The sequence below is a fragment of the Trichosurus vulpecula genome, chromosome 7 (assembly GCF_011100635.1).
Source record: "Trichosurus vulpecula isolate mTriVul1 chromosome 7, mTriVul1.pri, whole genome shotgun sequence".
Taxonomy (NCBI): domain Eukaryota; kingdom Metazoa; phylum Chordata; class Mammalia; order Diprotodontia; family Phalangeridae; genus Trichosurus; species Trichosurus vulpecula.
In genome coordinates, this window is record NC_050579.1 from 95026949 (window position 1) to 95052514 (window position 25566).

General features: G+C 38.1%; 1 protein-coding gene across 1 annotated transcript in view; it reads right to left on the reverse strand.

The window, feature by feature from the left end:
* The window catches only part of IGF2R (insulin like growth factor 2 receptor), a 164147-nt gene that overhangs the window by 128158 nt on the left and 10423 nt on the right, over positions 1-25566 (reverse strand). The window lies entirely within an intron of this gene.

Consider the following 25566-nt stretch of genomic DNA (forward strand, 5'->3'; position numbering starts at 1 on the left):
GGCCTTATGGCCATGAACCACTGAGCTGTAGCAGTTACCAGACTTCCCAACCCACAAATGCCAAAGACCACAGAGCAGGTTAGTGGGAAAGCTGCTGGATAGGGGTGAAAGTGGTCCGGCCCCAACCATGGAGGCAGTGGAGGCAGTGCAGTGGTGGCTGCAGCAGGAAGTTCATGCAGCTGCTTCCAGAGCTCCAGCGTCAGCTGCTTCTGGAGTCCCTGGCCCACGCAATGGGAGGAATCGAGTGGCAGATTAGAGCAGGAGTGCAGGGAGTGCTTTGCCCTGCTTGGATCTGGATCACAGTCCCGGTTGGCAGTTCTTGGGGGAGGAGGAGCACTGCTGTGGCAGACCTTGAGGTGACGGTGGAATAGAAGTAGCTCAGAAAACAGCAGCACAGCCCTTCAAGCTTGGGACAAAGTACTCTCTACTCTACAAGCAGTTATAACCCGATGAAAAACTCAAGGGTCAAGTAGTTGGCTGGGAACATGGCCAGGCAGTGAAAACAGACTCAGACTTTAGAATCTTTTTTTGGTGACAAAGAAGATCAAAACATACAGCCAAAAGAAGTCAACGAAGTCATAGAGCCTACATCAAAAGCCTCCAAGAAAAATATGAATTGGTTTCAGGCCATGGAAGAGCTCAAAAAGAATTTGGAAAATCAAGTAAGAGAAGTAGAGGAAACACTGGGAAGAGAAATGAGAGTGATGTGAGAAAATCATGAAAAACAAGTCAATGACTTCCTAAGGAGACCCAAAAAAACACTGAAGAAAATAATACCTTAAAAAATAGACTAACTCAAATGGCAAAAGAGCTCCAAAAAGCCAATGAGGAGAAGAATGCCTTGAAAGGCAGAATTAGCCAAATGGAAAAGGAGGTCCAAAAGACCACTGAAGAAAATACTACCTTCAAAAATAGATTGGAGGACAAGTGGAAGCTAGTGACTTTATGAGAAATCAAGATATTATAAAAACAGAACCAAAGGAATGAAAAAATGGAAGACAATGTGAAATATCTCATTGGAAAAACCACTGACCTAGAAAATAGATCCTGGAGAGAGAATTTAAAAATTATTGGACTACCTGAAAGCCATGATTAAAAAAAGAGCCTAGATATCATCTTTCAAGAAATTATCAAAGAGAACTACCCTGATATTCTAGAGCCAGAGGGTAAAACAGAAATTGAAAGAATCCAGATCGCCTCCTCAAAAAGATTCCAAAAAGAAAACTCCTAGGAATATTGTTGCCAAATTCCAGAATTCCCAAGTCAAGGAGAAAATACTGCAAGCAGCCAGAAAGAAACAATTTCAGTATTATGGAAACACAATCAGGACACCACAAGATCTAGCAGTGTCTATATTAAGGGATCAAAGGGCTTGGAATATGATATTCTGGAGGTCAAAAGAGCTAGGATTAAAATCAAGAATCACCTACCCAGCAAAACTGAGTATAATGATTCAAGGCAAAATATGGACTTTCAATAAAACAGAGGACTTTCAAGCTTTCTCAGTGAAAAAACCAGAGCTTAACAGAAAATCTGACTTTCAAATATGAGAATCAAGAGAAGCATGAAAAGGTAAACAAGAAAGAGATATCATAAGGGACTTACTCAAGTTGAACTGTTTTGTTTACATTCCTACATGGAAAGATGATGTGTTTAATTCATGAGACCTTTCTAAGCATTAGGGTAGTTGAAGGGAATATACATATACATATAGACAGAAGGCATAGGGTGAGTTGAATATGAGGGGATGATATCTAAAAAATAAAATGGAATTAAGGGGTGAGAGAGGAATATATTGAGAGAGGGAGAAAGGGAGAGATAGAAAGGGGTAAATTATCTCACATAAAAGTGGCAAGAAAAAGCAGTTCTGTTGGAAGGGAAGAGGGAGCAGGTGAGGGGGAATGAATGTATCTTGCTGTCATCGAATTTGACTTGAGGAGGAAATAACATACACACTCAAATGGGTATCTTACCCCACAGGAAAGTAGGGGGAAAGGGAAAAGAAAGTGGGGATGACAGAAGGGTGGGCAGATAGGGGGAGGAGGTAATCAAAAACAAACACTTTTGAAAAGGGACAAGGTCAAGGGAGAAAACTGAAAAAGGGAGACAAGATAGGAAATATAGTTAGTCTTTCACAACGTAACTATTGTGGAAGTGTTTTGCATATTGATACATGTGTGGCCTATGTTGAATTGCTTGCCTTCTTGGGGAGGGTGGGTGGGGAGGGAAGAGGGGAGAGAATTTGGAACTCAAAGTTCTAAAAGCGGATGCTCAAAAGAAAAGTTGTTTTTGCATGCAACTGAGAAATAAGATATACAGACAATGGGGTATAGAAATCTATCTTGCCCTACAAGAAAGTAAGGAGAAGGGAGGGGAAGTGGGGTGACAGAAGGGTGGGCTGACTGGGGTACGGGACAATTAGAATATATGCCATCTTGGAGTGGGGGGAGGGTAGAAATGGGGAGAAAATTTGTAACTTGAAATCTTGTGGAAATCAATGTTGAAAACTAAAAATAATAAATATTTTTTAAAAAGCTACATAATACTATGTATTGTATTCAGAGCTGTCCATCTTTTCGCTGCTCTCTTGTATGTTTTCTATGTTCTATGCTGTACACTTTTGAATTTGTTCTTTTCTCCCCCTTCTCCGCCATCCAGAAGGTTATAATTAAGCCTTGTGTGTATACACATACACATATACACACAAACACATATATATGCACATATACATACATACACACACACATATAACATCTCTTTGTGTAGTAGCAAAGAATTTGAATTTGAGGGGCTGCTCATCAATTGGGGAACTGCCGAACAAGGCGTGGCATATGATTGTGACAGAATATTACTGTACTATAAGAAATGATTAGCAGGCTGATCTCACAAAAACCTGAAAAGACTATATGAACTGATGCAAAGTGAAGTGAGCAAAACCAGAACACTATACACAGTAACAGCAATATTGTACGCTGATCAACTCTGAAAGACTTAGCTATTCTTAGCAATACAATGATCCAAAACAACTCCAAAAGATTCATGATGAAAAATACCATCCCCCTCCAGAGAAAGAACTGATGGAATCTCACTGCAGATTACAGCACACAGTTTTCCACTTTCCGTATTTTTTGTGTTTTTTTTCCATTGGGTTTGTGTCTTCTTTCACAATATTACCAATATGGCAGTATGTTTTGCATGACTGAATAACTGCCTACCATCTCATAGAGGGGAAGAAATGGAAGGGGGAATGGAGATAATTTGGAAATCAAAAATTTTTTAAATGAATGTTAAAAATTGTCTTTACATGTAATTGGAGAAAAAATTAAAAATTATTTTTTAAGAAAAGATTTGCAAAATGCTTTGCATGCTATCCTTTTTGGTCTTCACGACTCTGTAAAATAGTTAGCTTTTTACAGATTAGGAAACTCAGGCCGACAGATTAAGTGATTTACCCAAAGTCAGGAGAAGAATTTGAACTGAGTCTTCCTGACTCCATGTCCAGGACTATCTACAATGCCATTTACACTGTATGGACGAGGAAACTGAAGCCTACAAGGAAGCACATGGGTAAGTGCAAATGAATGTGGACTTGATGTCTCAGAAGTGGGGGAGGTATCTGAGGAAAAGAAAGGGGATTAGGAATAAATAAATTGACACCAGGGTTGAGAAGCAATGAGACTTCGCTAGTCTCCAGTGGCATCTTGGGTCAAACTACAAATTCAGGGACACCTCAAATCTTCTTTACCTTACCAAGGACAAGAATGGAATAAAATAAATTATCCTGAGTTTAAATTATACCTCAGACACTAGCTGTGCAACCCTGGCTAAGTCGCTGAACGGGTCAGCCTTAGTTTGGGGAAAGGTAGGGGAATTTAAAGGGGAGATTTCAAAGTGACGAGCTGCTTACTGTAATCTAGCAGCGTTTCCTGATTGAAGGGATGTGCATTGGGGAAATGGCTGCTTCAGTTTTTCTCCCACTTCCCTTTCTCCATTAGATCATTTCTTCCTTTATTTTTCCGGTCCCCTATTAGCTCATTAACAAGTTACTTCACCTGTCTTGGGCCTCAATTTCCTCCATCTGGAAAATGGGAGAACTGAACTTGCTGAGCCTCCCAGTTCTAAATCCTTCTATCCTTATGACATACACAAATTACTGTTCAAATACAATCTAGCTACTTATTAGCCAATGGTGTCAAGCTGTATAGATGGGATGAACATCAACAAAGGAAGCTAAATTCTGGACTCAAGCATAAGTTATCTGAGTCACAACATGAGCAAGCAAAAGGGAAACAATGGGAAAACGTATCTAAACCAACATACAAAGGAACTGAAATATGATATGAAAAACTAATTAAACACCACAGCAAGAAGCAAAACCCGACGCTATTAACAATCTATTTTTAATTTTCAGTAAGTTAAAAATTTTAATTTTATTAAATAAAAACCCATTATTTAACCTCCACAGCCTTAATTTTTTTAAAAATTGACCTTTTTTTTTTAATTAGAGGAAAAAAATTAAGAGCAGCAATTTCCCAAATGTATATCCATTCATTCAGGAATACAGTAAGCAGCCTTTTAAAATCCCCCTTTCAATCTCTCACTCCTCCCCCAAATCCTGTCCAGTGACCTAGGACTGTGAAATTTTCCTTAATCTACCCAGAAGTAGTAGTTCAATCCTAGTTAGAACTGCTCTCCTGAGCACAAAACAGCCTATTCAAGGAGTTGGCGGGTGAGCCCAGCTTTGGAATTCACAAAGGTAAGCAAAATTTTCTGCTGCCTAGCATCACTATTTAGCATACTGAACACAGTTAAGCACACAAAAACTGAACCTGCGTATTCCAAATAGATATGAAAGGCCATAAAAACCTCTCCCGGTCACTTGACTTTTCTCTTTTCTATAGCACTTGCTGTCTAAATACTTCATATACTATTAAGACATTTATCTCATGTACTCATAATTACCTTTCTCACGTATATACACAAAACTGTAAGCTTCTTGAAGGTAGGGCTATGTTATTTCTTTTTTTCTCCCATGTCACCCAGAACACAGCAGTTGTTCAATAAATGTCTGTTGACACTGAAGTGAAAAAGAAATAGCTGGGTCACTTGGGATGACAAAGGGTGCCAGCCACCAGCTCTTACTATTTCAAAGCAGCAGATTCCAAATGGCAAGTCATATTATATTATAATTTAGGTGAGATGTCATTAAGAGAAAAAATGTCACAAGATCTTAATCTTGGAGCTGAAAAGAATCACAGCCCAGGCCCTAGCACATAGTAGGCATTTAATAAATGATTGCTGATGAATCACCTGGTCCAAAATCATTTTATAGAGCTAGAACTGGATCCCAGGCCCACTTACTCTGAATCCAGCACTCTTTCCACTACACCATTATAACTTTCTATTCAGCAGAAGGATTTTCCACTTGTTTACAGGCTGTATGTAGCAAATGGTCACTACAAAAAAGTTCCTATATAATACAAAAATTTGGCTGATCCTTCAGAGTTCTTTATCATGGTGTGTGATCTTCTCTATTCTTTCAATGTGAAGTCATCACAGATTGCCAACAGCACTGGTTTAGTCCAAAGTGGCTAAGCCTCTCTGATGATGTCTCAGAGAAGAGCTGTGGATTTTTAAAAAGGGTAACCTTACATCAGATCATACTGACCAAGACATCACATGCTATTTTTTGCTCAAGTTCTTCTCCACCCTGATAGCAGATTCTACTATTGGCTCCTGAAGCAGTTCTGCTTACTCCTTCCTAATACTCAAATGGTCAAACCTCTTAGGAGAGATCTTTGTTACTAATCCATGACTGCCCTCTCTAAAATAACCATCAGTTTACCTCGTTCCTCTCACTGACTGCATTCTCACCATGATTTACATCCAAATTTAGGCTCTGAGCCTCAGAGAGAACACATGTATATTTACCTTAGTCATCTCAAATTCATACTTTGTAGAAAGATAACCGGGTAGCTACCAAATGACAAGTCCAAGCTAATGGGCCAAGCTACAATTGTACTCACTAACTCTGGAGCCTTTCCTTTGGCTAATATATCAGGCACAGAAAGTAAAAGTTCAAAAAGAAAGAAAAAAAAGGCGCATGTAACTAAAAACCCCCCTAATATCCAGAAATCTTGTGGTTTAAAAGTTATTCTAGGCATCAAGTCACATGCAACCTAAGCCAACAACTTTCCCTCTATCTTGCTAGTTCTGAAGTAACACCTTTTCCCCTCCTTTCCAACTTCCTTACTCCAGCTGAAGCTGCCAGTAGGTGTGACCACCAATCAACATCTGCATGCAGAGCACAAGGGTTTCATTTTAATTTTATTTAGTTTAAATTTCATAACATCCTGAAGATTTTGGCAGAGTACCAAGTAGATGGAAATATACAAGTTCTACACTGTCAACCAACTCTGAGGAAGGAAGAAGTTGCTCCTTTCCTGATATTGTAACAACTTGGATACCACATTTAATGTAAAAACATAGCTGGTTCCATAACCAGACTCATCCAATATAAGGAAAGGGGAATAAGCATTTACTAAGTGAATACTATGTCAGGCACCATGCTAAGCACATTACAAAGGTTATTAAATACTCAACACGGGATTTTTTTTTTTTTGCAGGGGGGAAGGTAGGGCATTTGGAGTTAAGTGACTTGCCCAAGGTCACACAGCTAGTAAGTGTGTTGAGTGTCTGAGGCTGAATTCGTACTCAAGTCCTCCTGACAGGGTCGGTGCTCTACTCACTGTGCCACCCAGCAGGCCCTAAACACAGGATTTTATATCAGATCCTATAGGTGATAGGGAGCCGTTGGAGTTTATTGAACACAAGGTGGTGACATGCTCAGATCTACACTTTAGGAAGATTATTTTGAGAAGTGAGTGGAAGATGGAATGGAGTGGGGAGAGACTTAAGGCAGGCAAACCCACCAAGTAGGCTGCTAAGATTGTCTAGGCATGAGGTGATAAGAACCTAAAGAGTGGTGGCCATGTCAAAGGAGAGAAGGGGATGTACAGAGACGTGGAAAAGGTAGAATCAACGGGACTCGGCAACAGTCTGGACATCACCACTCACAGTTCTAAAAACTCAGTGAAATGTGGATTTTCCCAAATATCTATGAAAAAGACTCAAATGTATCATATTACGCCTCCCAACTTGTGTTCTCTTACTCTAGCAATATGCAGAGCAAGAAAAGAAAAATGAGGTGAGATAAAGGGAAACGTTATTGATGAGTGGATATAGAATGTCAAAGTATGAACATTTAGGTCAAAAAACATACAATCCAGGGTGTCTATTAATAACAACTAAATTCAAGGGGCAGCTAGGTGGCGCAGTGAATAAAGCACTGACCCTGGAGTCAGGAGGACCTGAGTTCAAATTCGACCTCAGACTCTTGACACACTTACTAGCTGTGTGACCTTAGGCAAGTCACTTAACCCCAACTGCCCTGCCCTCCCCCTCCAAAAAACAAATAAATTAACATAATAAAGGATACTGTATATAAACCCCGGGCCTAGATCACCTTTTGTCATCTTATTTAAGTAATATAACTCTTTAGAATTTTTTTTAACATTTTCCATTTGACTATTCCCTAAGGTTTTGACACTCCTTATTACACAAGCTATTAAAATAAGTTACTCATCCAATCAATTTACTTAGTCCTGCCATTTTCCACAGTTAGTTTTCCAGGTCATAAGCCTAGGGGAGAGGGAGAGAGAGGTGGGGAGAGAAGAGGAGGGAGGGAACACACACAAACCTTCCAAATCCAGGGAAAGAAGGGAAATGGGGAAGAGAATTGGAATGCACATTTAGAGCAGTGTGTGCCAAGAGGGAAGCAAATACCCAGAAAGGGGTAGAAAAACCTACCTTATCGGGAACGATGGATTTCTGCCCTGATCTGGGGGTTATGAAAACAATGCAACACAGCAACTAACACTTATACAGGAAATAATTCACTTCCTATTTTAACAAACCCACAAAGCTGAGTATAGAGATCTATGACCTAGAGAGAAAGGCAAGGAAACATAAGACATTAATCTTCAATTTCCATGGATAGCTTTATGCAGTGTCAGGAATCAGAATGTACACGTAAGTGGTGTAAGCCACTGTAAACCAGGATTTGAAATCCTAAGTCAGAAATTACCCTCAAATATAGTACAAGAACAAATAGGTGAAAATCTTTTTTCTAATCTTTTTAAATGCTGACCAAAGATATAGTTTATTACATATATATTAATGGTACTATATTTCCAAAAGTGATCATGACATGAGTTTTTCATCATTTCAAAACATTTATTAAGCACCTACTATGGGTAAGGGGCTAGGTTAGGCAATTGGGACACAAAGGCAAATATAACATAAACTATAGAGTTTAAAATCTAATGGAGAGGAAAGACACAAATAGCTACAATATAAAAGAGGATATGATAAGGAGAGATATAGGTAAAATGGTACAATAAATCTGTAAAGAGAGAAATTAATTTCAAGTAGAGTGGAATCAGGAAAGCCTTCATGGAGAAGTTTGGCATCTAACTTGGAAGTCAAGGGAGGGAAACACCTTCAAAAAGTAGGAATGGAGGAAGATAAGAATAGAAAAAAGTCTCTTCCAGGCCTTAGAAGTGAAGATGCAATATAAACAAAGGCTCAAAGACAGAATGGGACAGGATCAGAACAGAAAATGAAGAACCCTATTTTATCTGGATTTGGAAAGTTAGATTGCATTCATATACAGTGAAGCAACTTGAATGTCAAGATCCAAAATTCCTTTTTCATTTGAAAGCAATCATAGTGATACATTATAAAATTTACTCCAGAGTTGTATAAAACACAAACTGGAAAGAGAACACTATTGAGGCAGGAAGATTCACATGGAGGCTATAAATATCTAGACAAGAATTAAGGTACAACTAAGTTCCTTGCAGTGGAAATGGAAAGGAGGAGAATGATATGAGCAAACAACACACTTCAGCAACTGAATGGAAATGTAAAGTGGGGGAATAGGAAAGTCAAATATAATTCTGAGGTTATCAGTTGGACAAACAGAAAGAGAGCCAAGGGAAAAAGCAAGGTTTGAGGAGAAAATGATGAGTTCAAAGTACCTAAGGGACCAACTATATCCAGTAAGAGATGTCTAGTTGGCAATAAGAAATATGGGACTGGTGTTCCAGCTAGGTAGCACAGTGGATCACTGGACTGGGAGTAGATTCAAATCCAGCCTTGACACTTAGTAGCATGTGACTATGAGCAAGTCCCTTAACTTCCTGGTGTGTCAGTTTCCAGATCTGTAAAATGGAGATGATAATACTAGTACTTGCCTCACAGGATTATTTCAAAAATCATGAGTTAAAAAATGTAAAGTATTTTGCCAACCTTAAAATGCTATAAAAATGCTGTTATTACCATAATAATATGAGGGTATCGATTGTCTTTCTTTCTTCACCTTAGTAATCTAAATAACTCCAGTTTTTCCTTTGAGTAGGTGGAAAGGTCCCCAATAACCTAAGAACACACAAGAAACTACTTTGGCCCAGGGGCCAAAGATACCCCAGGATATCTTTGCTGAGGCAAAGGAACACAATGACCAATCTAACAACAAATCATATAAGAGAAAGATGAGGGCCTCTTCTGTGACATAGCCTTTCCACTTGCTTTTCTGTTTTTCGTGGCTAATACCAGATTTGGTTATCTCTCTGGACCAGCTCACTCCATCAGAGTGATGCTAATGAGGCCCAGGTCAGGTGCTTTACCTCCATAAAGGCCAATTAGCTTCATAGAGAAAAACCTGGCAAGCAGGTTTTTCACAAGGGGGATTAGACAACACAACATGGATGGCTAGCCAATGGAAAATACAACAGTACAAGCTGTGATAGTAAATAGGCATTACAGATTCATTTGATGACTGATTTAAAACACGTATATGCACTTATACATACCCACCCCAAGAAGTCTTTAGATAGACAAATACTAACTTATAATAAACTTTAATAGAAAAGCATGTACTGGATTGCAAATAGATCCATTCTTAGAAGGCAGCAAAGGGCACAAGTTTTGGAGTTAGAAGACCCAAGTTCGCATCCCATTCTGCCACTTACTACTTTTGCGATCAATTCATCTTTCTGGGCCTCAGTATCTTCATCTCTAAAAGGAGTATATTGGACTAGGTAATTTAAGGACACTTCTAGCTCTGAATCTATAATTCAATCCTAAAAGTTATTTGAGTGATTTGGTGGCAAGCAGATGGCACAGCAGATAGGACACTGGAGTTAAGAGTCTGAAAGACTTAAGTTCAAAACTTGCTTCCAGTACTAGCTATGTGACTGAGCAAGCAGTTAACCTCTCAGCCTCAATTTCCTCATCTATAAAATACGGGTGATAGTAGCACCTACCTCACAGAGTTGCTGTAATGATCAAATGAGATGACATATATAAAATGCTTTACAAATCTTAACATGCTTTACAAATACCAGCTATTATTATTATTACTATTATTAAATGTACAATGCAAAGGTCAAAAACTAACTGGTCCCTTGAACTGAGCCAGGCGAATTCTAAAAAGTCAAGAGTCTGCAAAGTCACAGCTGAGCTTGCTCTAAACAGAACACCAAGAGCAGGCTTTAAGTCTGTATCTGTCTTGTGGTGAGTGAAATACTTAAAGGACAGGTGGAAAAACTAAGTCAAAAGGGATCTCGCACCAACAAAAAAGATGACTAATTTTAGCCAGAATGGATTTGCGAGAAACACTTCCCCCTTACCTTTTTATAGAAAATATTTAAGTTTTAATGGAAAAAAAAACTCAAAAAACTAAAACTGAGGCTAAAATAAAGACCACTTTTACAAAATTACTCTTATCAAAATCTAACAGTTAATTCTGAATGAGTTATCCCAAGTTAAGACCCACTCCTACCCAATTAACTTTAAATAAATTTGCACAAAGGACAAAAATTGCATACTTCCTCTTGTACTTTCTAAATTTTGAGCCAAAGGTCTCCTTTTGTTGCACTGTTATTGGTTTCCCCTTCTCTCAAACCAATGCTTCATTAACATAAACTCCAGTTCTAGGTTTCCTATGTAACCTTTTTTTTGTATCAAGGGACACTTCCAAGTCTCCCCTGCCTCTGCCTAGTCTGGTGTTTCTAAATGCTTAAAATATGAAGGATTGCAAAGGTAATCAAAGGTTAGTGAAAATAAAAATTAAAAAAAAAATTTCCTATCCAAACACAACTGATTCTCTGAAGTATGTCAATTAAGAACTCTTGCACAGGCTCTTTCCCTTTCCCCCAATTCAATGAATACCATTAACTAAAGGCATCTGCTCTTCCCCACAACAGAATACTCTCCCCATTTTAACTGTCAAAGTGTAGAAGACTCAAAAGGTCCCAGACCACACATAGTGAAAAGTCCTATTAAGGGTTTTCTCTTCAAAGGGAAGCCTTCTAACAAGTTCCCAAATCTGCTTGACAAGCACAAAGCTAACCAAAGCACTCCACTGAATATGTGTCTAACTATTCACCACTCAAAACATCAGCACTACTAGCCAAGAGCTTCCGTATTCTCTAAAATTTTATGTGTAAGTTAGAAGAGGACTAGATTCATGGATGAGGAAACCAAGACCCACAAAGAGGTGATTTATAATCATCAGAATGCCAAAGCCGGAAGAGACACTGGCAACACAAGCCCTAAGAGATGAAGTGATTTGTCCAAGGTCACAGTGCGAAGACAAGATCTCCAGATTCCCAGGACACTTCTCTTTGCACCATATTCAATCAATCAACAAGCATTTACTGAGTGCAACTATGCCTGGCATTAGACATTAAAAAAAAAAAGAATCTTTACTCTAAAGGACCTTAACATTCTATCAAGGAAGACCATGTATCTATGTAACTATATAAAGACTATGATTGTTTAATATAAGGTAATTAGGGAAAAGGGCCACCAGAAGTGGGGATTATCAAGAAAGGTTTCAAGTATAAGGCAGTGGTGCTTTTGTAAAAAGTCTCTAAGGAAAGAGTGATTCTATGGGGTACACGAGAAGACAGTGCATTTCAGATACAAGATGGCCAGCACAAAATATGGACATGAGAAACAGAGTGCTGTTTGTGGGGAACAGAGAGAAGGCCAGTTTGGCTGGATTGCACAGTGAGAGAAAAGTAGTAAAGCATTAAGAGACTGGAAAAATAGAGTGGGGCCCGGGTATGAAGAGCTTTTTTAAAAAACAGAATGTATATATAGTCATCCTAAGGTTATTTAGGGATGAAAATGGAAAGACAACAGAAGAAAAATGGAAAAGATCTGCAAAGATTCTGACTGCAGTCTCTTGACTTTTTAGAATTCCCCTGGCTCAATTTAAGGCACCAGAAGGAATTCCATTGAACCCCAGAGGCTATTTGCAATTTGAAATACTATTCATAGCACAGATATACCGAGATCCTCACCCAGCTAAATCCTTTTTATGTTCTGTAACATGATGACCAATCTGATAACATAAAATCAACTCTTTTAAATGCTACAGATTTTTTTTTTCCTATGTACAAGAAATCCATCTCCCCTGGGATTTGAATTAACAATCTCCATCAGCCCTGAAGTAAAGTTAACCAGCACTTACCGGTTTTACCACTTTGTTTTTACACTGCTTAATACTGTTTATTATATTTTTATGATACGTCATTCAATAAATTTTTATTATATAATGTCTATCATGTTCAAGAAATCATGGTGGAGAATATATGTACTGCCCTACCAACTAAATTCTAAGTTTCTTGAAGAAAGGGACTATGTCTTACATTCTTTGTATCCTCCCACTCTTTCCAGTGTGCAATAGTAAATATTCAATAAATGCTTACTGAAGAAAAAAGGACAAAAATATTTATAGAAGCTCTTTTTATGATGACAAAGAACTGGAAATAGAGAGGATAACTACCAATTGGGGGAATGGCTGAACAAGTTTGTAGTATACGATTGTGATGCAATATTATCATGTTGTAAGAAATGATGAGCAGGATGGTTTCAGAAAAACCTGGGAAGATGTATACAAACTGACACAAAGTGAAGTGAGCAGAATCAGAACACTGTACATAGCAAACAATATTGTAACCATGATCAACAATGAAAGACTTCGCTACTCTGATCAATACAGTGATAAAAAATAATTCCGAAGGACTTATGATGAAAAATGCTATCCACCTCCAGCAAGAGAACTGATAGACTCTACTTGCAGATTTGAAGTATTTTTTTCACCTTTTTCTTTCTTTCTTTACAACATGGCTAATATGGAAATATGTTTCACATAACTTCACATGTATTAATGGGTGTCATATTTCTTGCCTTTTCAATGGGTAGGGGAGGGGCTGGAGAGGAGAGAATTTGGACCCAAAATTTTTTAAATGTTGAAAAATAACTAAATAAATGGAGATTTTTTAAAAAACCTTATTGAGAGATTTGGGGAGAAATGGCACAGCACTTTGCCATTCGTCATTTGCTATCATTACCTCAACAGAGCCTCGGAACAAGCCTAAGATGTAGGAAGGGAAGGGATTTCCCCCATTTTACAACTGAAGAAAACTGAGGCTCAGCTACTTGACCAAGGTCACATACCTAGCAAGTGAATGAATGAAAAAGCACTCATGAATGCAATAAGGAGCCATCAAAATTGAGCAGGGAAGTGACATGATGAAGATACATTTACGGAAAATCACTTTTGAAAATGTAATTGGAATAGAGACTTGAGGGAGAGAGAATAATTAGGAGCCCCACTGTAACAGTCCAGACAAGAAATGAATGTGTGAACTATGGTAGAAAAGAGGAAAGGTGTAAAAGATGTTGTAGAGGAAATAACACCAAGATTTTGCAATTAATTGTAAATGTTTAGTAAAGGAGAATGAGACATTGAAAACAAAACCTGAGAGGCTGAAAGGCTGGTAATACCTTGAACAGAAATAGTAAAGTTTGGTTGGGAGCACAGGTGGTTAGGGAAAAGGAGGTAATGCATTTGGTTCTGGATCTGTTGAGTTAGATATGATATGTGTATACATACATGTATATACATACATACACACATACATACATAAATATGCATATATATAAATACTTCAGTTGATGGAGATAAATCGATAAAACATTTTTTAAAGATTTGTATTATCTTGTTTTTATAACACCTAGCACTTTTCCTCCCTCACAATGAGCCATCTTTTACAACTCTTTTTTAAAAAAGGAAAAGAAACCAATTCATGAATCCAAAAAATCTAAATATCTTCAATGTGTCACACCCACTGACCTCCAGGTCTCTGAGAGGAGATGTTTTCTTGAAACTCTTCTTCGAGGCCAACTTTGTTTTTATGGGTTGGCAGCATTTGGCTTCAGTAGATCTGGTTGCTGTTCTTACCATTTATCCTGACATAGTCATTGTGCTGTTTCCTTGGCTCTGCTTACTTCACTTTGCAATAGTTCATGTAAGCCTTTCCATGCTTCCTGTAATCATCATTAGCAATAACTTATTAGGCACCAACTATGTGCCAAACACTATGCTAGATACTAAAGATAAAAAGTGTTTTTCTTTTATCTTTACTGTTAAAGAGATTACATTACATTTTGAAGGGGTAAAACATGTATACATAAATAAAAATAAATATAAAGTCAATAAATATGAAGCAGTTAGAAAAGAAGAACTGCATTAGCACTGGTGCAGAACACAAAAAGGGAAAAGAAGGAATCACGTCACTGGCTCAAATGGACCTATCCGGAACAGCTGCTGCTTATGGAGTAGGTGCTTTGGTATGGAGAATCTTTCAGATCTAATGTGCTCTTTCCATCTTGAAACTGTCAATCTCAAGATTAGCAATAGTGAAATGTACAATAGACTGCACAAGGGCTCTGCTTATCTCCGTAAAACTGATTCCGTAGTTTGGAAACCAGCAACTTACTAATGAAAATTCACAGCGATAATAAAAACCTCTCATCTGAACAGCACTGTGCCATTCATTATTTGCTATCATTACCTCAACAGAGCCTTGGAACAAGCCTCAGATGTAGGAAGGGAAGGGATTTCCCCCATTTTACAACTGAAGAAAACTAAGGCTCAGCTACTTGACCAAGGTCACCTACCTAGCAAGTGAACGAATGAAAAAGCACTCATAAAGCAGTGACTGTGCCAGGCACTATGCTAAGTGTTCAGGACACAAACACAAAAGGGCAGTGGTAACCAGAGAAGGGTGTCATGGTAGCGGATGTCAAAGGGCTGGGGAGTGGAATGGTCTCTAGATCTTCAGACTCCAAAGAAGCGTCCTTTGCACTATGCCACTCTATGTCTCTCAAATGAGAATCCCTCTTTTCCCTCTCAAGAAGGATGTATTTGAGAAGTCTTAGGAAGTTGTCAGCCTAATGTGAAAATATGTTTAATACAATTGTACATGGATAACCTACATCAAATTACTTGCTGTCTTGGCGGGGGGGAAGGAAGGGGAGGACGGAGGGAGAAAAATATTTGGAACTCAAAATCTTACAAAAGTGAATGTTGAAAAAAATAATAAAAAGAAAAAGAAAAAAAGGAAGTCAAGTCACCAAGCATTTATGAAGTGTTTATTATGTGTCAGGCATTGTATTAATGCTGGGGACACAAATCAAAGCTAAAAGGAAGACAGTTCTTGCCTTCAAGGAGCTGACATTCTAATGGGTGAAGATCACATATAAAGGGGAGTGGAAAGTAGGGGGTGGAGGGAGGAAAGAACTCAGAGAGAGACATAGTGGATAAATGGCAGAGAAGCAGAGATGGTTGGTCTCGGGCTCTTACCCAAAATAGAGGTTCCAAGAAGAATTCACCAGAGGAAGAAAGAGCCTACAGACCAGAAGAAAAAAGTGGCCACAGTAAAGAATCTGGATATGTCTTATCATACTCTGCATACATTACAGCCCTGAAGTCAAGGATATAGAGATTTAAAAAAAGAAAACATGAACATGAAAAGGGAGAAGATAAAGAGAAGAGAGCTGGTGGAACTAAAAGAGGCTGTAACAGAAGCTAAAGGTAGAAACAGCTACAGCAGTGGCAAGGAATTGTGGAGGGAAGACAGAATAAATTATTTAGAAAGCAAACCACTAAGAAGACACTGAGACAAGAAAGTTTTGGGTAAGAGGTGGTACTCCTGGCAGGTATCTCCAGTTGAGAAGAGAACAGGTAAGCTACTCTGTATATACTGTCCAGATCTAGAAATCCTTGAGGGTTCTTCACCTGCCAATGTCAGGGCTACCATAACCCATGTCAAGGAGACATGAGCTGAAGTCTTTTTTTCCTCTGGGCTTCAGTTCCTCATCTGTAAAAGGTCTGCCTAGATGAGCTCTAAGGTCTTTTCCAGGTTTTCCCCATCAGTGTCTTTTTCTCCTCCACTTTGCCCTTCTACAATACCTCTTCTCTCCCAAAGAGAAAGAAGGAAAAGAGGGTCTGGCTGGGGAATAATTTGCTGGGAATTGTTGAGAGGCTGTTCTCAGAATTCATTTGTCCTCAATAGAGGACAGAGCAAATGCACCCATGATTACCAATTTTAAAGATGTCTTCTCTACAGAAACACATATACATTAAAGGCTGTGGTTCACATTCAACATGTGGTTCAAATTCAACATGCATGCATTGTTCCTCTGGCAAATGGTCCCGAAATCAGAGAAGACAGCTAAAACAACCTCAACTCCCAGCTGAATTATTCTCTCATCCTCAAAACATAGCAAGATTTTCATCCAGTATTTTCCCAAAAACAATTTATAGGACAATCTTCCCCCCAAGAAATATAAAGGTGCTTAACTCATGTAAATTAGGCAAAGGTTTAAAACATTCTTTTATAATTATGTAAGCCCACTTGGTCCCCATTCATTAAAGATTTTATCAATACTTTATTCTCAAAACCAAAAAAAGACCAACATCGTTCAATGTCATTTATGCAGTGGAAAGGAACTTACTGGGGATCTAGTCTAATTCTCTCATTCATATCCAGAGAAATGAAATAACTTGCTCAAAGTCTTAAAGTTAGTGGCAGAGTAAGTAATAGACCCCAGTAGTAATAACTACTAGGTAGGCCAGCCTTCTTCCAACTACATTATGCATTATAAGGAGTAGAAGTGCAGCATTTGGGGTTGTAAAATGTCTAACACCATTGAAGCTTATGCTTTCCATGGTTTAGCAATCATTTTAATAAGTAACACATGAAAACTCAAACAATGAAGAATGTATATCACAAATTACAAGCCATCTGTTACTCAGTACCAAGTCTTCAGGAGTTGCTTAAGCCATATAAATGAGAAATGACATGCCAATGTTACCAAGCTGTGTGTCAGAGGCTGTATTTGAATCCAGGTCTTCCTGATTCCAAACCCAATATTCTATCCACTCCAGGATGCTACTTAATACACACACACACATACACACACACATGCACGTGCAAATCACGAACTTAGGACAAAAAGTGAGGGGAGAGAGAAATAATTTTGACCCTAGGCAAGTCCAGAAGTCAAAGACCTACCTTCCTAGGTGGAGAGATTCTCACCACCTGGAAAGGAAAGAAGGGAAACACTCATAACCCCACAAAACACAGGCCTCTAGGCCTCAGGCAAAAGCCTAGGACTTCTCCATACCAGGAGTTGCTGATGAAATTCACAGATCCTCCATGTGTTCACGTATGCACACACTCCAGTTAGGCTGAGATAGTTAACTTTCTAATTTTGTTTATCCCTTGAAAAATGAAATTTGAGATGAAAGAACATACACTAGAATGGAATTAGGAAAAATTTACACAGCATATTCACTTGTGGCCTATATAGAAAATTCAGATTTACTTTGCAGATTAAGTTCTATACAAGGGTAGACTGGGAGTAAGAAAACCTGTTTGTAAATAAGTACATGCTGACTCCATTCCAAAATACTAAATTACTAAGAGATCCTCTAATGGGAGGGGGAGTGGAGAGACACAAGCTACTATGGCGGACCTTCATTGATTGCCAGATAACCGCGGCAGGTACTACAGCTACAAAGGCAGCAAGCTGTAGTGGAAAGGGAATGGAGTTTGAGTCAGAGGAGCTGGACTGGAAGCCTGGCCATGCTACTTACTAGCTAGGCCTCAGTTTTCTCTTCTACAAAAGGAAAGGGATTGGACCAAATTATCTCTCTGAATTCTCTAGTTGTCTGGAGTTTAAGATCCAGTAATCCCTCACCTGCACAAAGGGAAATGAGAGAAATCCCACACCCACCCCCAGTACTCAGAGGATCACTCCTCAGTCATCCCCAGCCTCCACCTACCAGTCACCACAAAGCAAAACAGGAGACAGACTTTGGGGGGGGGACAAGGGAAGAAGAGAAATGAAGAAGTAGCATATTGTATCTCTCTATAGCACCTAACTAGCCCTTAATTCATTGAACAAACACACTTGCTGAAGAATAATTTCATATGCTGCCTTTCCTTCCAAACCCTAAGGATTCTTTCTGACATCAACTAAACTGTCTTGGATCAACACCACCAACTTCTGACCTATATGGAAACTGTCCTATCTGCATCAAAAGCTGGAAAGGATGGCGTCTAAACTGATAAGGTCATTTAGGACAGGAAACTAAGGCAGGTCTTTTCCTACTACTTGCTTCCTCCCTACATTTTCCTATAGTTTTTCAGTGCTCACAACTCAGTTAATCCTTCTCCCCAGCTCCTCAAGGCAGACCACAGATCTTAAAAGAAAGTATAGAGTGCCCTAGTTAACAAACAAGAAAATAACAAAGAATTTCAAAATTAAAAAAACGCCTTAGAAATTATCAAATCCAACCCCTTTATTTTGCAGATAAGAAAGCTAAGGAACACAGAAGGTTAAATAATTTGTCCAAAGTTATACAGCTAGTTGCTAATAGAGGTGGAATGAGGATAACAACAAAAATAATGGCTCATATTTATGTAGTTCTTTAAAGTTTTCGAAGTGATTTCTTTACTGAAGCTGGGTCAGATAATTATCCCTGTTTTGCAAATGAAAAAACTGAAGCTGAGAGAGGTAAAGCAACTAGCTGAGAATAAGACAGCCAGCAAACTTCCAAAGCAGGACTCCAACCCAAGCCAAATCCCACTACTCTCCCTTACCTTCTAATATTAGCCAGACTCCACTAGGCCTCTTCTCAATTACTAACCATCACCTTAACTAGAAATTTCCAATTCTACCTCATATCATGTTCTTATGGCAAATGCATAATGTTCTTGATAAACTGTCATATCTTTAGGATTCTACTCAATTATTCCAAAGTAATATGTAATTAGATATTCTCATGTCTTTTCTTATAAACCCACCACAGTTATCTTTTCTCCAGTGGTTAAATCCAAGAGATTAGGAGGATTCTCCAAAACTGAGCATTTGATCATTGCTCCCTTTGGTGAACACTGCAGGAAGTAACTTTATTTCATATTCTTTGTAAGTGTTTTAAAAGAAACAGAAAAATTCTCCAATTCACCATGTACCTAAGTGACATGCTGAGTGCACAGCCAATCAAGAGAATGACCTGAGTGAGACAAGCCCTTTCTGAATTCCAAAGGGACTATTACATAAGTCTATGAAACCAGATGGCAGCCTGTGAAGAAATGCTGAGGCAAAATCTTGGTTGTAATACAAAAATACTTATATACACACAATGAAATATAGCACCAAGATGATAAAGGGCCATTTAATGGTATTTAAATTTACTCAGCATTGCAGAATATAATTTGTATAACTCAAAAAACATTCTTCTCCAAAACCCACCTGAATTAATCAGGTTTCAGATTATTAATCAATTCTCTACCATGCCCCAAAAACTTCAATCAGGAAGATCACTTCAGCCCAGAAATTCACACCTCAGAAACACCCACTGTCCCAGGGTCCTCCCTTTAATCCATTTCAAGAGGATACTTAGGTAGGCCAGCCATCATCCTTTTCATTTCCCACCAGCTAGCACCTCTTGACTACATCATGCCCCCTGCCCCCAGTTTCCTTTAATGTGTTATCTTCAAATGTAAGCTCCTAGAGAGGAAAGACAGTCTTTCTTTACATATGTGTGTATACATATATATGTATGTGTATATATGTACATAGGTACACATATATGCATACATACGTGTGTGCGCACGCGCGCGCGCACACACACACACACACATACATATACATATCCCATCACTCAGCACAGTGCCAGCACATTGTTGTTGTTCAGTTAGTCGTGTCTGACTCTTGTCCATGGGGTTTTCTTGGCAAAGATACTGGAGTGATTTGCCATTTCTTTCTCTAGTGTGTCCCCATTTTACAGATGAAGAACTGAGGCAAATAGGGGTTAAGTGATTTGCCCAAGGTAACAGCTAATAAGTGATTAAGGCAGAATTTAAACTCAGATATTCCCAACTCCAGGCCAAACATTCTATGCATTGCACCATCTAGCTGCCCCGCCTGGCACATAGTAAGGGCTTAATAAATATTTTTCGACTAATCGATCAACAAGTATTGGGGGAATGGGGAAGAGAAGTGTTTATTAAGTCAAGCACTACGCTAAATAATTTATAAATATCATCTCATCTGTTCCTTACAACAATCCTGAGAAGTTAATGATTGTCTCCATTTTATAGTTGAGGAATCAGAGACAGAGGTTAAGTGATTTTCCCAGGGTCACAGGGCTGGTAAGTGCCTGAGGCCACATCTAAACTCAGGTTGTCCAGAGTCCAGGCTCAGGTGCTGTACTCACCTAGCTCATTCTGGAGTACTTTGACATTCAACACAGTTCAGAAGGTGCTAGAAGCACTTATAACTGAGAGCAATTAGAGAATTCATCCATGTATAATTAAATGTTAACAGACTGTGTTACTAGAGGTCAGGGAACCTTAAAGGATAGGAAGAGAAGGATGAGATGGGTAGAGAAGGAAAGGAAAGACATTTTAGGCGTGGGATACAATATAGACAAGTGCATTGATACAATGTGAAACAACAAGGAGCTTGGCCTAAAACAAAGTATACTGGAAGGCATGGAGAGAAATAACCTTTGGATTGGTTAAGTGGGGCCAGACTATTATTGGTCTTAAAAATAAAACAGGAGTTTGGACTTGCTGTAGTAGATAAATGTGGGATGCCATGCACTTCAAGATAAATGAGCCGAATCCCCATTTTCCAAAAGAATGCTCAATTATATATGGGCAAGTGTTAAAATTAAGTAAATGGTTCACTGTGGGAGAGTGTGAGTTTGCAAATTTACCCAAATAGAGATAAAATTATCTGTACCTACCAGTGTATGTTTGAAGATTTAAAGAAAGAGAAGACAGTTCAGTCTATGCTGCTAAAATATTTTAAACAAGAATAATAACATTTTCATCATATAATCAGTTATAGACTTAATTTCAGTATGAGGCTCAGTAATTTTTTTTATTTTTAACTTTTTAAAAATTGCTTTTTATAATAAACTTGAGTTAGAAATACACTTTTTCTTATCCTTTGTTATTATATTATTAAACAAAATACTTATTTAAAAATTTTTTCATTGCATATTTCCATTACACTGAAACCAATTACGATATTTTACATCTAATTATAACTTAAAATAACGTTAAGTTTGAATGTTATCACTTCACAGGATTTATAATTCAAAGTAATTGGGACCTAGCTATATACTTTGTTTTTGTTTTTTTTTTGGGGGGGGGGGGGAGGCAGGCAATTGGGGTTAAGTGACTTACCCAAGGTCACACAGCTAGTGTGTCAAGTGTCTGAGGCAGGATTTGAATTCAGGTCCTCCTGACTCCAGGGCTGGTGCTCTACTCACTGTGCCACTTAGCTGCCCCCTAACTATATACTTTGACCAGGTATATACTGGGGAATGACTCTTGGTTTTATATATTCATGTTAGTTTTCTATATGCCTTGAACATTACACCATTATCAGAGATGTTTGATACAAAGATTCCTTCTCCTCCACCCGCACCTACACTTTTCCCTTCTACTTTAGTATTGATTTTATTGAGACAAGAGCTTTTCAAATCCATGTAATAAAATTATTTTATATTTTGTGATTACCTATATCCCCAGTCTTGTTATGACCTCGCACTAGCTGTACATGTCAAAGGTACTTCTAAATGTTTTTATAGTTTGACCTTAAATATTTAGGTCAGATAACACCATTTTGAGACTGTTAGGGTACACTGTATCACCTATTGGTCTATATTTAATTTTTGCCAAATTACTCTCCAGTTTTCCTAGCAGTTCTTATGAAATAAGGAGCTCTTTCACAAGTAATCTGTGTTCTCAAGTTTACTGAATTTGGGTCATTGAGTTCAATTTCTTCTTGATTCTTCCTCACCTAGTCTGTTCAACTGATTTGCGCTTTCTATTTTTTAACTAGAGTTTTGATGATTACTGCTTTATAATAATTTCAAGTCTGATACTGGTATTCTGCCTTAATTCCTACTTTTTCCCATTATTTCCCATGAGATTCTAGACCTTTTATTCTCTAAATGAATTGTGTGACACTTTATTTAGATTCATACAATAATCCCTTGATATGTTGATTCATAGAGCACTAAATCCATAAATTAATATTGGAAGTATTATCACTTGTATTATATTGGCATGGCCTGATCACAAACAATAAATAGTTCTTCAGTGTCTAAAAAAAAATTTTTTTTAAATAAAATCAAGTAAAGTCGGTTAAATTGTTTTTAAGGTAAAATATGCTCTCCAACAATTACGCATTTTTGAGAACTAGAAATCTAACCATTTTAGTAACTAAAGTTTTTTTTTTATTTACCAAATCTTACTTTTCTCAAAGAATGATAAAAGCATTGTTTGGCAATTCTGAAAATATCTGTCTGCATAAAATTATATCCTTCACAATAGCATGACAATTTTCATTGTTTCAATTGCTTGCACTGGCAAAAATGACTAAGCAAATTTAGAAGTGGGTTAGAAGGTTTATTAAAAGTGACTCTGCAAAGTCTGAAACCAAACAGGTATTTTAAGAACTGCCCAAATAAAGCTTTCTGATTGCTTTGGCCTTGTTATGACTATCAGTATTTCTTTCCAAATGACAATAGGATGTCACAAAAAATGAGCATGAATATATACATGCTCATTCTCTCTTACTTTACTTTCATCAAAGGAGCTTTATATTTAGAAGGTATTAGTGTCTCTGATAAAGGCCTCATCTCTAAAATATACAGGGAACTGAGCCAAATTTATAGGAATGCAAGTCATTCCCCAATTGAGAAATGGTCAAAGGATATGAACAGGCAGTTTTCAGAGGAAGAAATTAAAGATATCTATAGGCATATGAAAAAATGCTCAAAATCACTAATGATTAGAGAAATGCAAATCAAAACAACTCTTAGGTTCCACATCTCTCCTCTCAGATTGGCTAAAATGACAAAACAGGAAAACGATAAATGCTGGAGAGGATGTGGGAAAATTGGAACACTGTTACATTGCTGGTGGAGTCGTGAACTGATCCAGCCACTCTGGAGGGCAATTTGGAACTATGCCCGAAGGGCTATAAAAATGTTCATACCCTCTGACCCAGCAATACCACTTCTAGGGTTGTATCCCAAAGAGATCACACAAGTGGGAAAAGGACCCAAATGTACAAAAATATTTATAGTGGCTCTTTTTGTGGTAGCAAAGAATTGGAAATCAAGGGGATGCCCATCAATTGGAGAATGGCTGAACAAGTTGTGGTATATGAAGGTAATGGAATACTATTGTGCTATAAGAAATGAGGAAGATACAGACTTCATAATAACCTGGAAAAACCTATACGATATAATGCTGAGTGAGCAGAGCAGAACCAGGAGAACATTATACACAACCACAGATATATGGTTTCTGTGATGACTAACCTTGATAGACTTCGCACATCTCAGCAATACAAGGTTCAAAGACAACTCCAAAGGACTCATGAGGGAGAGAGCTACCTACATCCAGAGACAGAACTATGGAGACTGAATGCAGATTGAGGCACACTGTTTGCTCTCCTTTTTATTTTTCTCTTGTTTTTTCCTCTTGTGTTTTTGGTCTTATATTTTTGGTTTTGTTTCTTCTTCCTCATGATTCATTCCACTGGTCATAATTCCTCTTTACAACTTGACTATTGTGTAAATAAGTTCAATGCGAAGTTATATGTAGAAGATATATTGGATTCCATGCCATCTTGGGGAGGGTGGGGGAGAAGGGCAGGAGAAGAAAATCTGGAAATCAAAATCATGTGGAACTGAGTGTTGTAAACTAAAAATAAAAAATCTTAATAAATAAAAAGAAGGTACAGAATGCAAATAGCTTTTTTTATTTTAATTTTTATCTTTTGTTTTTATGTTGCCTAAATTTCCCTTTGTATCCTTTCTCTTCTCCCCTCCCAGAGAATCATCCCAAATAATAAAGAATTTAGCTGAGTTTTAAAACGTTACTTCCCCAGTTCAAGAACCTAAGATGGCACCCAATTATTCTTTGTCCTTATTACCACCTTTAGTCCATCCTTCCCCTTTCCCTAGTAGTGGCCATCACTCCTGCTCTATCTAGCCTCAGTCTCCATCAGTCTTAATAAAATGGTTAATTAAGCTAAACAAAATCCTCAATCCTTGAGTCTCTTGTCCCCTTGCCCTAGGCATGACTTATTGTCATGGCAAATTCCAACATTTGTATTACCTCTACTTCAACCCTTCTCTTACCCTCTCCCAAAGACAATTGCCAATTGGGTCCATACAACATTATCTAACTTCAACTGGGCCCTCTCCTTCACAGCAATAATTTATTCTTGTTGGTCTGACTCTGACAGAGGCTGTTCCAAACCTTCCTCCTCTTGCTCCTCTTCCCTGTCAGCAAAGAATTTTGCCTCCTACTATACTGAGAAAAATGGAGTCATCCATTGTGAGCTCTTTTTATTACATTCTTCAAAATGTCCACCCCATTCAACCTCTGTGCCAGTCTAAAAGAGATGGCCCTTCTCTTTATGAAGGCCAACCCCCATTTGGATAACTGATCCCTCCCCCTCTCATCTCCTCAGGGTGTCATTCCAGCTCCCTTGATCACCTCAAATCTCTCATCTTCAATCTCTCTTATCTGTCAGGGTCAGTATTAAGTTCTTCAAAAACCTTAAGTTGGCCTGGTCATCCCAACAGGCTCTTGTCCGAAACCTCTCTTCCCATTCACTGCCAAATTCCTCTTTTTCCTCACACATCACAAACTTCTCACCTCCCTCCAAAGTGACTTCTAACCCCACCAATGGACTAAAGCGGCTTTGTCCAGAATTACCAAAATATCTTTTAATCACTAGACCCAATGATCTTTTGTACCCCAAAAAGGTGAAAGACAGAAAGTTCCCACATGTACCAAAATATTCAAGGCTACACTTTTTGCAGTATCAAAGAACTTTAATCAAACTGGGGGTCTATAAATTTGAGAATGATCAAATAAACTATGGTCTATGACTGTAATGGAATATTATTGTACAGTAAAAAATGATGAATATGAGGAATTTGGAGACATAGGAAAATTAGTATGAACTAGGAAAGATTGAAGAAATAAGAAGTAATAGAATATACATAATGTCATCAATAATGTAAATGAGGAG